Below are 14,691 nucleotides of genomic sequence, written 5' to 3' on the forward strand. Positions count from 1 at the left end.
ACCTCTGCCTCCTGGGTTCAAGCAATTCTCCTACCTCAGCCTCCCTAGTAGCTGGGACTACAGGTGTGCGCCACCAGGCGCAGCTAATTTTTGTGTTTTAGTAGAGATGGGGTTTCACTATATTGGCCAGGATGGTCTCGATCTCTCGACCTTGTGATCTGCCTGCCTTGGCCTCCCAAAGTGCTGAAATTATAGGCTTGAGTTACCATGCCTGGCCATGATTTTTTTATTGTATGGATGTACCACATTTTGTTTATTCACTTATCAGTTGATGGGTATATTCAGGTTTCCAATTTTTAGCAGCTATGGATAATGCTACTGTAAACCTTTGCTTACAGCCCTTTGTATAAACATAGGCTTCATTTCTCTTGGACAGATTCCAAGAAATGAATTTGCCGAATCATATATTAAACATATGTTTAGCTTTTAAAGAAACTGCCAAACTGTATTCCAAAGTGATTTTATCAGTTTAAAATTCCTACTAGCAATGTATGAGGATTCCAGTTCTCCACATTATCTCATCAACATCTGTTATTGTAGGTCTTTTTGACTGTAGCCATTTTAGTGGGTATGAAGGGGGATCTCATTATGGTTTGGAGTCCCTAAATCCTCTGCTTAGTAACCTAGGCTTATCAGAACACAGTTTGAAATCTACTGCAAGTGTTTCAGCAACCTTTAAATTCAGCAAGATGAATAACTCGTTTTCAGTGGAATCATGCACTGGTGGAGTTGGAAGGGACTTTGCAATTAACCAGATGCACTTCTAATTTCGTAAATAGACTCCTGCATATTTCAATGACTTAACTATAATTTCTATATGCCAGGTTTTATAGAGCATGGAGGCCCATGGCTTGGATTTGACATCAGACAGAGACTAGGGACTGATAAGTTCAGCTAGGACAGGGGTATAGAATGAGAAAATTCGTATTTCCTTATAGCACTAGAGATTTTTTTGCTGGCTGAAGATAAAGGAGATTAGGCATCAAAGAGAAGGGAGGAAGAACTCTGATCTCTAAAAACAGGCTTTAATAATACAAATTCCCCTCAAAGACTGTTTTAAAAAGAATAAAAGAAACTCAACAAACAAGAACTCTTGCAGTTAAAGGAATTATGATGTTCAGTATATAAGGGGCGACTTTGCATATTTACCTCAAATCATCCTGTGCCGCCTTTGCATTTATGACCCATGTACATTTCTTTTTATAGAGCACTAACCTCATTCATTAATACCCCTTTAAACTAACTTCATTCATTCATCCACTAACAATGTACTCTGGTTTTTAATGATAAAATCACTAAATAGAAATAGAAGGAAACTTTCTCAGCATAATAAAGACCATATATGAAAAGCCCACAGCTAACTTCATATCAGTGATAACCATCAAACTGAACGTTGTTTCCCTAAGATTATTAACAAGTGCCTGATTTTGCCACTTATATTCAACATGGTGTTAGCAATTGTAGCCAGAGAAATTAGGCAACAAAAAGAAAGGCATTCAAATTGGAAAGGTGGAAGTAAAATTATCTCTGTTTACAGACGTTATAATGTTCTATGTTGAGAACCCTAAACATTCCACACATGAAAATTAGAACCAATAAACAAGTTCAGCAAAATAGAGGCATACAAAATCAACACAGAAGAATCAGTTGCATTTTATTTTATTTCTTATTTACTTATTTATTTATATTTTTAGACACAGGGTCTCACTCTGTTGCCCAGGCTGGAGTAGAGTGGCATGATCATAGCTCACTGCAGCCTTGAACTCCTTGGCTCAAGTGATTCTCCTGCCTCAGCCTGCCAAGTAGCTGTGACTACAGGTATGTGCCACCACACCCAGCTCATTTTTTAATTTTTTGGAGAGACGGTGTCTTACTTCTGTTGCCCAGACTGGTCTCAAGCTCCTGATCCTCCCTGCTTGGCCTAGGCGTGAGTCATTGCACCTGGCCTGGTTGCATTTTATACTCTAGCAATGAATAATCAATTCAGAAAGGAAACTAAGAGAACAACTCAAGTCATAATATCATCCCAAAGAATAAATACTTATAAATAAGTTTAACCAAGGAGCTGCAATATTTGTGTACTGCAAACCTCAAACCATTGCAGAAAGAAATTGAAGAAAATATAAATGAATATGAAGACATCCTGTGTTTATGAATTAGAAGATCTAATATTGTGTTTTTGTTGTTGCTGTTGTTTAAACAGGGTCTCACTCCTGTCACCCAGGCTGGAGTCCAGTGACTCAATCTTGGCTCATTGCAACCTCTGCTTCCTAGGTTCAAGCGATTTCTCCTACCTCTGCCTCCTAAGTAGCTGGGATTACAGGCGTGCACCACAAAGACCAGCTAATTTTTGTATTTTTAGTATAGATCGGTTTTGCCATGTTGCCCAGGCTGGTCTCCAACTCCTGAGCTCAAGTAATCTGCCTGCTTCAGCCTCCCAGAGTCCTGGGATTACAGGCATGAGCCACTGCCCAGCCTGGAAGATCTAATATTGTTAAGATGGCAATACTACCCAATGCAATCTACATATTTAATTCAGTTCTATCTAGCTCTTACACCATTGTTTGTAGAAATAGAAAAACCCATTCTAAAATTCAAATGAATTGTAATCTTAAAAAAGAAGAACAAAGTTGGAAGTCTCACACTTCCTGATTTTAAATCTTATTATGAAGTTATGACTGGGTGTGGGGGCTCATGCTTCTAATCTCAGCTCTTTGGTCGGATCAGGAGTTTGTGGCCAGTCTGGGCAACATAGTGAGACCCCATCTCTGTTAAATTAAAAAAAACAACAACAAAGTTAACTGTAATTAAAATAGTGTTGTATGGGCATAAGGACAGATGTTTAGACCAAAAAATAGAATAAAAAGCTCAGAAATAAACCTTTGCCTATGTGGGCAATTGATTTTCAACAAATGTGCCAAGACTAATTCAGTCAGGAAATGATAGACGTTTCAACAAATCAGGCTTGGAAAACTGGAGAGCAACATATGAAAGAATAAAGTTAGACCCTTACCTTATATAGTACCATATACAAAAATCATCAAACACCTAAATCTAAGACTTAAACTTATGAAACTCTTATAAGAAACATAAGAGAAAATCATTATGACATTGGATTTGGCAATGCTTTTTAGGCTATGTCACTGTTGCTTATTTTATAGGATGATTTCCCTCCTCAATGCATGACCGCACATGCTAGTGGAAACGCCAGATGTTATGATGACCAAAAATGCTACTGGACATTTCCAAACATCCTGGCCATAGTTGAAACCACAGAAAGATACAAAAGGTATTTGTGTGTGTTGTTAATAGCATATTTTCAGAGATTGGTAAGAAACTGCTCCATTTGGTGGGGTGTCTTCTCTACCCACTATTCTTAGCACAAATTGTTAAATTGGCTCATCCTTTTAGCTTTTTTAAATATATATTTTTATTTTTGTGGGTACATGTAGGTACATATATTTATGGGGTACATGAGCTATTTTGACATAGGCATACAATGTGTAATAATCACATCAGGATAAATGAGATATCCATCACTTCAAGCATTTATCCTTTTTTTTTTTTCTGAGAGGGAGTCTTGCTGTGTTGCCCAGGCTGGAATGCAGTGGTACTATCTCGGCTCACTGCAACCTCCTGCTCCCGGATTCAAGTGATTCTCCTGCCTCAGCCTCGCAATCGCTGGGATTACAGTTGCCTGCCACCACACCGGGCTAATTTTTGTATTTTTAGTAGAGATGCAATTTCACCATGTTGGCCAGGCTGGTCTTGAACTCCTGACCTCAAGAGATCTGCCTGCCTTAGCCTTCCAAAGTGCTGAGATTACAGGCAGGAGCCACTGTGCCTGCCTCATAACAACCATTTAAAAAAATGTAATAGAGATGAGGTCTCATTATGTTGCCCAGGCTGGTCTCAAACAGGCTCAAGAGATTCTCCCACATCAACCTCCCAAAGTGTTGGGATTACAGGCTTAAGCCACCGCGCCTGGCCCTTAACCATCATTCTACTGTATCTCCATGAGTTCAGTTGTTTTGATTTTTTAGCTCATGCAAACAAGTGAGAACATGAGAAGTGTGTCTTTCTGTGCCTGGCTTATTTCACTTGATGAAGTTGGGCTTCCAAGGGGCCAACGCAAGTAGAAGGATGCGAAGGCCACCAGCACTGGAGACCCACACTATTTATTTGTTCAGTGTTTAAACAAAGAAGCATGTGCTCAGGGATGTGGGTGGTGAAAAGGAAGCAAAGCATCAAGCAAATGATCTGTAACTGTAGTGGTTTGGCATTTCCTTTGGAGGTATAGAGCATGCTCTACTTTAGATACAATCAGTAGACAGGGTAAAGGCTGCAGCTACAGCTAGCAAGTCTGGCCACATTCTGGTGCTTCCAAGTCGTCTTCCTTGCTTTGAGCACGGAGCATGATCTTCCATTAACTCCCATCCTGTGCCAGACAGGCAGGCTATGCATCAGCCTTTCTCTCAACAGCTTGACATAATGACCTTCAGTTCCATTCATATTGTTGCAGATGCCAGGATCTAATTTTTTTATGGCTGAATAGTATTCCATTGTGTATACCATATTTTCTTTATCCATTGATCTGCTGATGGACACTTAAGGCTGCTTCTAAATCCTGGTTATTCTGAATAGTGCTACAATAAACATGGGAGTCCAGACATCTCTTTGCCATACTGATTTCCTTTTTGGGGGGTATATACCAAGCAGTGGGATTCCTGGATCATATGTAAGTTCTATTTTTAGTTTTTAGAGAAACCTCCAAACTATCTGCCATAGTGGTTGGACTAACATGTATTCCCACCAACAGTGCACAAGGGTTCCTTTCTCTTCCTCCACATCCTTGACAGTATTTATTAACTGTCTTTTGGATAAAAACTATTTTATCTGGGATGAGATAATATCCCATGATAATTTTGATTTGCATTTCTCTGATCAATGACATTGAGCACCTTTTCATGTACCTGTTTGCCATTTGTATGTATTTGTTTGAGATATATCTGTTCAGATATTTTGGCCTTTTAAAAATTGGATTATTAGTTTTTTTCTTACAGAGCTTTTTTCAGCTCCTTATACATTCTGGTTATTAATCCCTTACCAGGTGGGTAGTTTACAAATATTTTCTCCCATTAATGTGGTTCTGTGGTTTGTCTCCTCACTTTGTTGATTGTTTTCATAGCTGTGCAGAAGTTTTTAACTTGATGTGATCTCATTTATCCATTTTTGCTTTAGTTGCCTCTGCTCATGGGATATTACTCAAAAAAAAACTGTTGTCCAGTTCATTCAAAGTCCTGGAGATTTTCCTCAATGTGTTCTTTTAGTAGATTCATAGAGTTTTTGTTTTGACAGAATTTCACTCTTGTTGCCCAGGCTGGAGTGCGGTGGTGTGATCATGGCTCACTGCACCTTCTGCCTCCTGGGTTCAAGCAATTCTCCTGCCTCAGCCTCCTGAGTAGCTGGGATTAGAGGCACCCACCACCATGCCTGACTAACTTTTTGTATTTTTAGTAGAGCTGGGGCTTCATCATGTTGGCCAGGCTGGTCTCGAACTCCTGACCTCAGGTTATTCACCCACCTCAGCCTCCCAAAGTGCAGGGATTACAGGTGTGAGCCACCTCGCCCAGCCATGAGGTCTTATATTTAAGTTTGTAATCCATTTTAATTTTATATTTGTATATGGTAAGAGATAGGGGTCTAGATTCATTCTTCTGCATATGGATATCCAGTTTTCCCAGCACCATTTATTGAAGAGATACCCATTTCTCAGTGTATGTTATTGGGACCTTTGTCAAAAATGAGTTCACTGTAGACGTATGGAATTTTTTCTGGGTTCTCTGTTCTGTTCCATTGGTCTATATGTCTGTTTTTATGCCAATACTTTGCTGTTTTGGTTATTATAGCTCTGTACTAAAATTTGGTATCAGGTAATGTGACTTTTCCAGTTTTGTTCCTTTTGCTCAAGATGGCTTTGCCTATTGTGGGTCTTTTGAGGTTCCATATAAATTTTAGAATTTGTTTTTCTATTATAAAGAATGCCATTGATATTTTGATGGGGATTGCATTGAATCTGTAAATTTCTTTGAGTAATGTGACATTTTAACAATACTGTAATGATTCTTCCAATCTATGAACATGGAATATCTTTCCATTTTTTGGCGTCCTCTTCAGTTTCTTTCATTGCTAGTTTATCATTTTCATTGTAAAGATATTTTACTCCTTTAATTAATTCCTAGGTACTTTATTTGTGGCTATTGTAAATGAGATTACTTTCTTGATTTTTTAAAGATTATTTGCTACTGATATATAGAAATGCTACTGATATTTTGTATGTTGATTTTGTATCCTGCAACTTTACTGAATTTATCAGTTCTAATATATATATATATTTTTTTCTGAAGTCTTTAGTTTTTCCAAATATCATATCATCTGCCAACAAAGATAATTTGACTTCTTCCTTTTCAGTTTGGATGACCTTTATTTTTTTCTCTTGTCTGATTGCTCTAAATGGGACTTCCAGTATCATGCTGAATAACAGTGTTGAAAGTGGGCATCCTCGTTTTGTTCCAGATCTTAGAGAAAAGGCTTTCAATTTCTCCCCATTCAGTATGATACTAGCTGTGGGTCTGTTGTATATGGCTTTTATTTTGTTGAGGAATATTCCTTCTATACCTAGTTTTTTGGAGGTTTTTATCATGAAGGGATATTGAATGTTATCAAATGCTTTTTCAGCATCAGTTGAAATAATCATGTCTTTGTCCTTCATGCTGTTGATATGATATATGACATTGATTGCTTTGCATATGTTGAGCCATCCTTGCATCACTGGGATAAATTCTACTTGGTCATGATAAATGATGTTTTCAATGTGTTGTTGAATTTGATTTGCTAGTATTTTGTTAAGAATTTTTTCATCAATATTTATCAGGTATACTAGCTTGTAGTTTTCTTTTTTTGATATATCTTTGTCTGGTTTTGGTATCAAGGTTATGCTGGCCTCATCGGATGAGTTTGGAATTATTCCCTCCTCTATTTTTTGGACTAGTTTAGGTAGAATCAGCATTTCTCCTTAAATGTTTGGTAGAAATCAGCAGTGAAGCCATTGGGTTCTGAGCTTTTCTTTGCTAGGAGACATTTTATTATGCTTCAATCTTGTTACTTGTTATTAGTCTGTTCACATTTTGGATTTCTTTATGGTTCCTTCTTAGTAGATTGTGTGTATCTAGGAACTTATTTATTTCTTCTGGGTTTCCCAATTTATTCTCATATGGTTGCTTATAGTGACTTTAATGATCCTTTGAATTTCTGCAGTATCAGTTGTGTCTCCCTTCTCATCTCTGATTTTATTTATTTATTTTCTCTTTTTTTCTTCATTAGTCTGGCTAAAAGTTTGTCAATTTTGTTTAACTTTTCAAAAAACTAACTTTGTGTTTCATTGATTTTGTCTATTGTTTTCTTTGTTTCAATTTCATTTATTGCTGCTCTGACCTTCATAATTTCTCTTCTACTAATTTCGGGTTTGGTTTGCCCTTCCTCTCCAAATTCTTTAAGATGTATAGTTTGGTTCTTTATTTGAAGTTTTTCTACTTTTTTATGTAGATGCTCATATAAACTTCCCTCTTAGCACTCCTTTTGCTGTATCCCATAGGTTTTGGTATGTTGTATTTCCATTTCCATTTGTTTCAAGAAAATTTTCTTCATTGACCCACTGGTCATTCAGGAGCACATTGTTTAATTTTCATGTATTTGTATAGTTTCCAAAATTCCTCTTGTTGTTGATTTCTAGTTTTATTCCATTGTTTGGAGAAGATAGTCGATGTAATTTGGATTTTTGTTTTGAATTTTTAAAGACTTGCTTTATGACCTAACACATGGTCTATCCTTGGGAAAGATCCATGGGTGAGGAGAAGAATGTGTATTCTGTAGCTGTTGGATGAATGTTCTGTAAATATCTATTAGTTTCATTTGGTGTAAAGTGCAGATTAAGTTCAATTTTTCTTTGTTGATTTTCTGTCTGGAAGATCTGTCCAATGTTGAGAGTGGGGTGTTGAAGTCTCCAGCTATTATTGTACTGGAGTGTATTTCTCTCTTTAGCTCTAATAATATTTGCTTTATATATTTGGGTGCTGTAGTGTTGGGTACATATGTGTTTACAATTGTTATATCCTCTTGATGAATTGATTCCTTTATCATTGTATAATGGTCTTTTCTAATTGTTTGTCTTGCATACATATAGTGACCTCTTCTCTTTTTAGGTTTCTGTTGGTATGTAGTATCTTTTTCCATTTATTTATCTTCAATCTATATGTGTCTTTATAGGGGAAGTGTATTTCTTGTAGTCAACAGATCATTGAGTTTTGTTTTTTTAAACCATTTGACCACTCTATCTCTTTTCATTGGGGAATTTGGTCATTTATATTCAATGTTATTATTGATAAGTAAGGACTTAGTCCTGCTATTTTGTTATTTGCTTTATGTTTTTTGTTTTTCTTTTCTTATCTTCCTATCTTTTTTTTAGTGTAAGTGATTTTCTCTGGCAGTATGTTTTAATATCTTTCTATTTTTTGTCTATCTGTTGTATCTTTTTTGATTTGAGGTTACTATAAGGCCTGCAAATAACATATATATTTTAATTCAGGGTCTTACTCTGTTACTCAGGCTGTAGTGCAGAGGTGTAATCACAATTACCTGCAACTCCAACCTCCTGGGCTGAAGTGAACTTCAGGTTAGCTGATAGCACAGGTATGCACCACCACACCAGGTTATTTCTTTTCTTTTCTTTTTGAGATGGAGTTTCACTCTTGTTGCCCAGGCTGGAGTGCAATGGTACGATCTCAGCTCACTGCAACCTCAGCCTCCTGGGATCAAGCAATTCTCCTGCCTCAGCCTCCCAAGTAGCTGAGATTACAGGCATGCATCACCATGCCCAGCTAATTTTTTGTATTTAGTAGACACAGAGTTTCACCATATTGGCCAAGTTGGTCTTGAACTCTTGACCTCAGGTGATTTGCCCGCCCTTGGCCTCCCAGAGTGCTGGGATTACAGGTTTGCACCACTGTGCCCAGCCCCAGGCTATTTCTTTTATTTTTTGTAGGTATGGGGTCTTCCTCTGTTGCTCAGGCTGATCTTAAACTCTTGGACTCAAGCAGTCCTTCTGCCTCAGCCTCCAAAAGTGCTGGAATTACATACATGAACCACCATGCTTGGCTTCAAATAATATCTTATAACTCATTATTTTAAACTGATGACAACTTAACACTGATTGCATAAACAAACTAACAAAGAGAAAACTAGTAAAAATGCTACGCTTAACTTTATCTCCTCACTTTTTAGCTTTTTACTTTTTCTATTTGTGTCTTATTGCACTTTTTATGTCGAAAAGTTGTTGTAGTTATTTTCATTGGTTTGTGTTTTAGTCATTCTACTCAAAATATGAGTTTACACTTCACAATTGCTGTTATAATATTCTATTTTTCTATATACTTATTACTACCAGTGAGTTTTGTACCTTCAGATGATTTCTTATTGCTCATTAACATTCTTTTATTTTTTTCCTCATTTACTGTAATTTTTTATTTTGAGACAGTGTCTCACTCTGTCAGCCAGGCTAGAGTGCAGTGGCATGATCTCGGCTCACTGCAACCTATACCTTCTGAGCTAAAGTGAGCCTCCCACCTCATCCTCCTGAGTAGTTACTGCTACTACAGGTACATACCACCATTTCTATAAAAAATTTAAAAGATTTTCTAAAATTTTTGAGAGACAAGGTCTCACAATATTTTCCAGGCTGGTCTTGAACTCCTGGGCTCATGCAATTCTGCGTTGGCCTCCCATGTGCTGGGATTATAGGCATGAGCCACTGCATCTGGCCAACATTTTTTTCTTTCAGATTGCAGTACTCCCTTTATTGTTTCTTGTAGGATAGGGCTAGTGTTGATGAAATTACTCAGCTTTTGTTTATCTGGGGAAGGCTTTATTTTTCCATAATTGAAGGATATTTTCTCCAGACATAGGATCCAAGTTTTTTCCCTTTAGCACTTTAAATTTGTCATGTTACTCTCTCTTGGCATGTAGATTTCCACTGAAAAGTCTGTTGCCAGGCTTATTGGAGCTGCATTATGTTACTTATTTCCTTTCTCTTGCTGCTTTTAGAATCCTTTCTTTAGCTTTAACCTTGGGAGTTTTATTATTAAATATCTTGAGGTAATCTTATTTGTGTTAAATATGCTTGGTGTCCTATAACCTTCTTTTATTTGAATATTGATATTTTTCTCTAGTTTTGGAAAGTTTTTTGTCATTATCCCTTTGAATACATTTCTACCCCCCTCTCTCTACCTCTTTTTTAAGGCCAATAACTCTTAGATTTGCCCCTTTCAGTATATTTTCTAGATCTTGTAGGCATACTTCATTCTTTTTTATTCTTTGTGTGTACATGTGTTCTCTGCCTGTGTGTTTTCAAATAGCCTATCTTCAAGATCACTAGTTATTTCCCTGCTTGATCAATTCTGCTATTAAAATACTCTGATGCATTATTCATTATGTCAATTGCATTTTTCAACTCCATAATTTCTGTTTGATTCCTTTTAGTTATTTCAATCATTTTGTTACATTTTTAGGACTCTGATTCTTATAAATAGGATTCTAAATTCCTTCTTTGTATTATCTTGAATTTCACTGAATTTCCTGAAAATAGCTATTTTGAATTCTCTGTCTGAAAGAAAGGTTACATCTCTCTGTCTATCCATAATTGGTCCTTGGTGCCTTATTTACTTCATTTGGTGAGGTCGTGTTTACCTCGATGGTTTTGATGCTTGCAGATGTTCCTCAGTATCTGGTCATTGAAAATAGGTATTTATTGTAGTCTTTGTAGTCTGGGCCTGTTTTTACCTATCCTTCTTGGTAAGACTTTCCAGGTGTCCAGTGGCAGTTGGGTGTTGTAATCTAAGTTTTTTGTTACTGTAGTCATATCTGCATTAGAGGGCACCCCAAGCCCTGTCACACTGTGGCTCTTGCAGACTCTTAGAGATACAAATTTGGTGGTCTTGGACGAGATGCAGAAGTCGTCTCTGAATCACCATGCAGAGACTCTTGTTCCCTTCCCTTACTTTCTCCCAAACAAATGGATTCTCTCTCTCTGTGTGCTCAGCCACCTGGAGCTAAGAGAGGGGTGAGACAAGCACCCCTGTGGCTACCACCACTGGGACTGTACTAGGTCAGACCTAAAGCCAGCATAGCCCTGGGTGTTGCCCAAGGCCCATGGTAACCACTGCCTGTCTACCACCTATGTTCATTCAAGGTGTTAGGGCTTGACCATCAGCAGGTGTTGAAGTCAGCAGGCTTGTGTTATTCCCTTTGGGGCGGCAAGATCCCCCTGTCCTGGGCAGGTCCATAGATGTTGTCTGTGAGCCAGGGACTGCAGTTGGAAGCCTCAGGAATCTACCAGGTTCTGTATTCCACTGAGGCTGAGCTGGAACCCAAGCAATAAGACAAAGTCCTTTGCAATTCCCTCTCATTTCCATAAGCAGAACTGTCCCAGGCCTGTGCAAGTACTGCCTTGCCCAGGGCTCTTCAGTCAGCTTGTGTTGAATGCTGCTAGGTTTGGGACTCTCCCTTCAGGCAGTAGGCTCCCCTCTGGCTTAGGTCAGGTCCCAAAATATCGTTTAAGAGCCAAGACCTGGAATCAAGGACCCCAAGAGCCCATTTGGTGCTCTATCTCACTGTGCTCAGCTGGTACCTAAGCTGCAAGACAAAGTCTTCATTACACTTGAGAGTATTCCTTTTCTCAAGCAGAAGTAGCCCCTCCCCATAGCCACCACAGCTAGAAATGTGCTGAGTCACAGTGTAAACCAGCAAATCTCTGAGTCTTACCCCATCCCACAGCAAGTACTGCCTGGGTACTGCTGCTGATTACTAAGGGCCTAAGGGCTCTTAGTCAGCAGGTGATAAATCCTGCGAAGACTGTGTTTTTTGCTTCAAGGCAGCAATTTCCCTTCTGGCCCAGGGTATTTCTAGAAATGTTATCTAAGAATTAGGGCCTCACAACTCTAGTACCCTATCCTACTGTGGTTGAGTTGGTATCACTACACAGAGAAGACAGGGGACAAAGCCTTGAGTCCACACAGAATGAAAGCTTATCTTCATGTACAATGCCTGGAGCTCAGGATGGGCAAGCCAGAAGAAACACCCATCTTACAAAAGTGGAGAAAACATTTCCATCTTGGGCTGGGCTCTGAATGGAAGCTTAAAAGAAGAAATAAAGCCTCCTCTAAGAATTTGTAGCCAGTGGCCAGATCTTAAGTGGTTTGGGATCTGAATCTACATACTTTGCATGACTGAAAAACCACAAGTCTATACTTTAATTATTTATTAATTTAATTTTTTTTTTTTTTTTCCGAGACAGAGTCTTGCTCTTTTGCCCAGGTTGGAGTGCAGAGGCACAACTCAGCTCACTGCAATCTCTGCCTCCTGGGTTCAAGTGATTCTCCTATCTCAGCCTCCCGATTAAGCTGGGATTACAGGCACGTGCCACTGCACCCAGCTCATTTTTATATTTTTAGTAGAGACAGGGTTTCACCAGGTTGGCCAGGCTGGTCTCAAACTCCTGACCTCAGGTGATCTGTCCACCTCCACCTCCCAAAGTGCTGGGATTACACGTGTGAGCCACCGTGCCTGGCAATTATTATTATTATTATTATTATTTTGAGAGATGGAGTTTTGCTCTTGCTGCCCAGGCTGGAGTGTAGTGGCATGATCTTGGCTCACTGCAACCTCCGCTTCCCAGGTTCAAGCAAGTCTCCTGCCTCAGCCTCCCAAGTAGCTGGGATTACAGGCACCTGCCACCATGCCTGGCTAATTTTTGTATTTTTAGTAGAACGGAGTTTCACCATGTTAGCCAGGCTGGTCTTGAACTCCTGACCTCAGGTGATCCACCTGCCTCGGCTTTTCAAAGTGCTAGGATTACAGGCATGAGCCACTATGCCCAGCCTTATTTATTTAATTTTAGAGATGTGGTCTTGCTATGTTGCCCAGGCTGGAGTGTAGAGGCTACTTGCAGGCACAGTTATAGCACACTATGGCCTGGAACTCGTTTGGCCTCAAGTGAGCTTCCTGCCTCGACCTTCTGAGTAGCTGGGATTACAGGCACATGCCATCATGCCAGCCCCACACATCTATAATTCAAAGGCTGTCAGGATGGGTAATATTCCCAGATGTCTGAAAGCAAACACAAACTTTCCTTGATAAGTGTATCCTCCTCAATCCTCAAAGAATTCCTACAGATAGCCAGCCAATAAACAATTCATAATTAAAAAAAGAGGTAAAGCAAGTGATAGATGATAGAACCAGAAACACAAAAGACTTTGGATATTATGATTATCAGAATTAAAGTAAATAACTCTGCTTGAAATGTTTTAAAATGTGAAGATGGCATTGAAAACATGAGGAACAACAGGAGACAATCAAATAATTTGCCAATTTGAAAAAGAACAAAATAGTGCTTTTAGAAATATAAACCCTAGCTAGGTGTGGTGGTGTGTGCCTGTAGTCCCAGCTGCTCTGGAGACTGAGGCAGGAGAATGGCTTGAGGCCAAGAGTCTGAGAATAGCCTGGGAAACGTGGTGAGACCCTATCTCCAAAATAATTGTATAACAAAATTAGCAGGGTATGTTGGCATGTGCTTCTAGTCCCGGCTGCTCTGGAGGCTGAGATGGGAGGCTTCCCAGAATCCAGGAGTTTGAAGCTGCAGTGAGTTATGAATTATACCACTGCACTTTAGCCTGTCAACAGAGAGTGACCCCATCTCTAAAATATAAAAATAATAGAAATTAAAACCCTGATAATTGAAATTAAGAAATCAAATTGATAGAAGGTTAAAGAGGAGGTTAATACAACTGTATAAAGAAGCAGTGACAACCAGGCATGGTGGCTTATACTTGTAATCCCAGCACTTTGGGAGGCCAAGGCGGGCAGATCACAAGGTCAAGAGATCAAGACCATCCTGGTCAACCTGGTGAAACCCTGTCTCTACTAAAAATACAAAGACTTGCTGGGCGTAGTGATGCACATCTGTATTCCTAGCTACTCAGGAGGCTGAGGCAGGAGAATTGCTTGAACCTGGGAGGTGGAGGTTGCAGTGAGCTGAGATCGCACCATTGCACTCTACCCTGGGCAACAAGAGTGAAACTCCATCTCAAAACAAAAAAAAGTAGTGACCTGGAAGATATATCTGAGGAAATTACCCAAGATCCAACTATAGAGAGATAAAGATGTAGAAAATATGTAAAGATTAGAAAGAAGGTCCATCAGACTGTATACAGTAGTCCACCCTTATCCACAGATTTGTATTCTGTGACTTCACTTACATGTGGCTCAAACTTGGTCTAAATATAGGTGAGTACAGTACAATAAGATATTTGGAGAAAGAGAGAGAGACAGGGTGGGCGCAGTGGCACATGCCTGTAATCTCAGCACTTTGGGAGGCCAAGGTGGGCGGATCACCTGAGGTCAGGAGTTTGAGACGAGCCTGGCCAATATGGTGAAACCCTGACTCTACTAAAACTACAAAAAACTAGCTGAGAGATGTGGTGAGCACCTGTAATCCCAGCTACTCGGGAGGCTGAGGCAGGAGAATTGCTTGAACCCAGGAGGCGGAGGTTGCAGTGAGCCAAGATTCTTACACTCCAGCCT

General features: G+C 39.2%; 1 protein-coding gene and 1 long non-coding RNA gene across 3 annotated transcripts in view; one reads left to right on the forward strand and one right to left on the reverse strand.

The window, feature by feature from the left end:
- The window catches only part of ABCG2 (ATP binding cassette subfamily G member 2 (Junior blood group)), a 123,004-nt gene that overhangs the window by 33,459 nt on the left and 74,854 nt on the right, over positions 1 to 14,691 (forward strand). The window contains exon 1 of one of the 2 annotated variants that reach the window (XM_017545115.2): positions 3,162 to 3,289. The exons of the other annotated variant lie outside the window; for it this stretch is intronic. The gene's annotated coding sequence lies outside the window, so the exon portion shown is untranslated. Of the gene's footprint in view, positions 1 to 3,161; positions 3,290 to 14,691 lie in introns of those variants that run through there. 2 annotated transcript variants of the gene reach the window in all.
- Positions 14,607 to 14,691, reverse strand: part of LOC108315667 — an 18,321-nt gene continuing 18,236 nt past the window's right edge. Inside the window, exon 3 of the long non-coding RNA XR_005202897.1 lies at positions 14,607 to 14,682. This is a non-coding gene — a long non-coding RNA (uncharacterized LOC108315667). The remainder of the gene's footprint in view (positions 14,683 to 14,691) is intronic.

Source organism: Cebus imitator, unplaced genomic scaffold (assembly GCF_001604975.1).
Source record: "Cebus imitator isolate Cc_AM_T3 unplaced genomic scaffold, Cebus_imitator-1.0 Scaffold177, whole genome shotgun sequence".
In the NCBI taxonomy this organism is placed as follows: Eukaryota; Metazoa; Chordata; class Mammalia; order Primates; family Cebidae; genus Cebus; species Cebus imitator.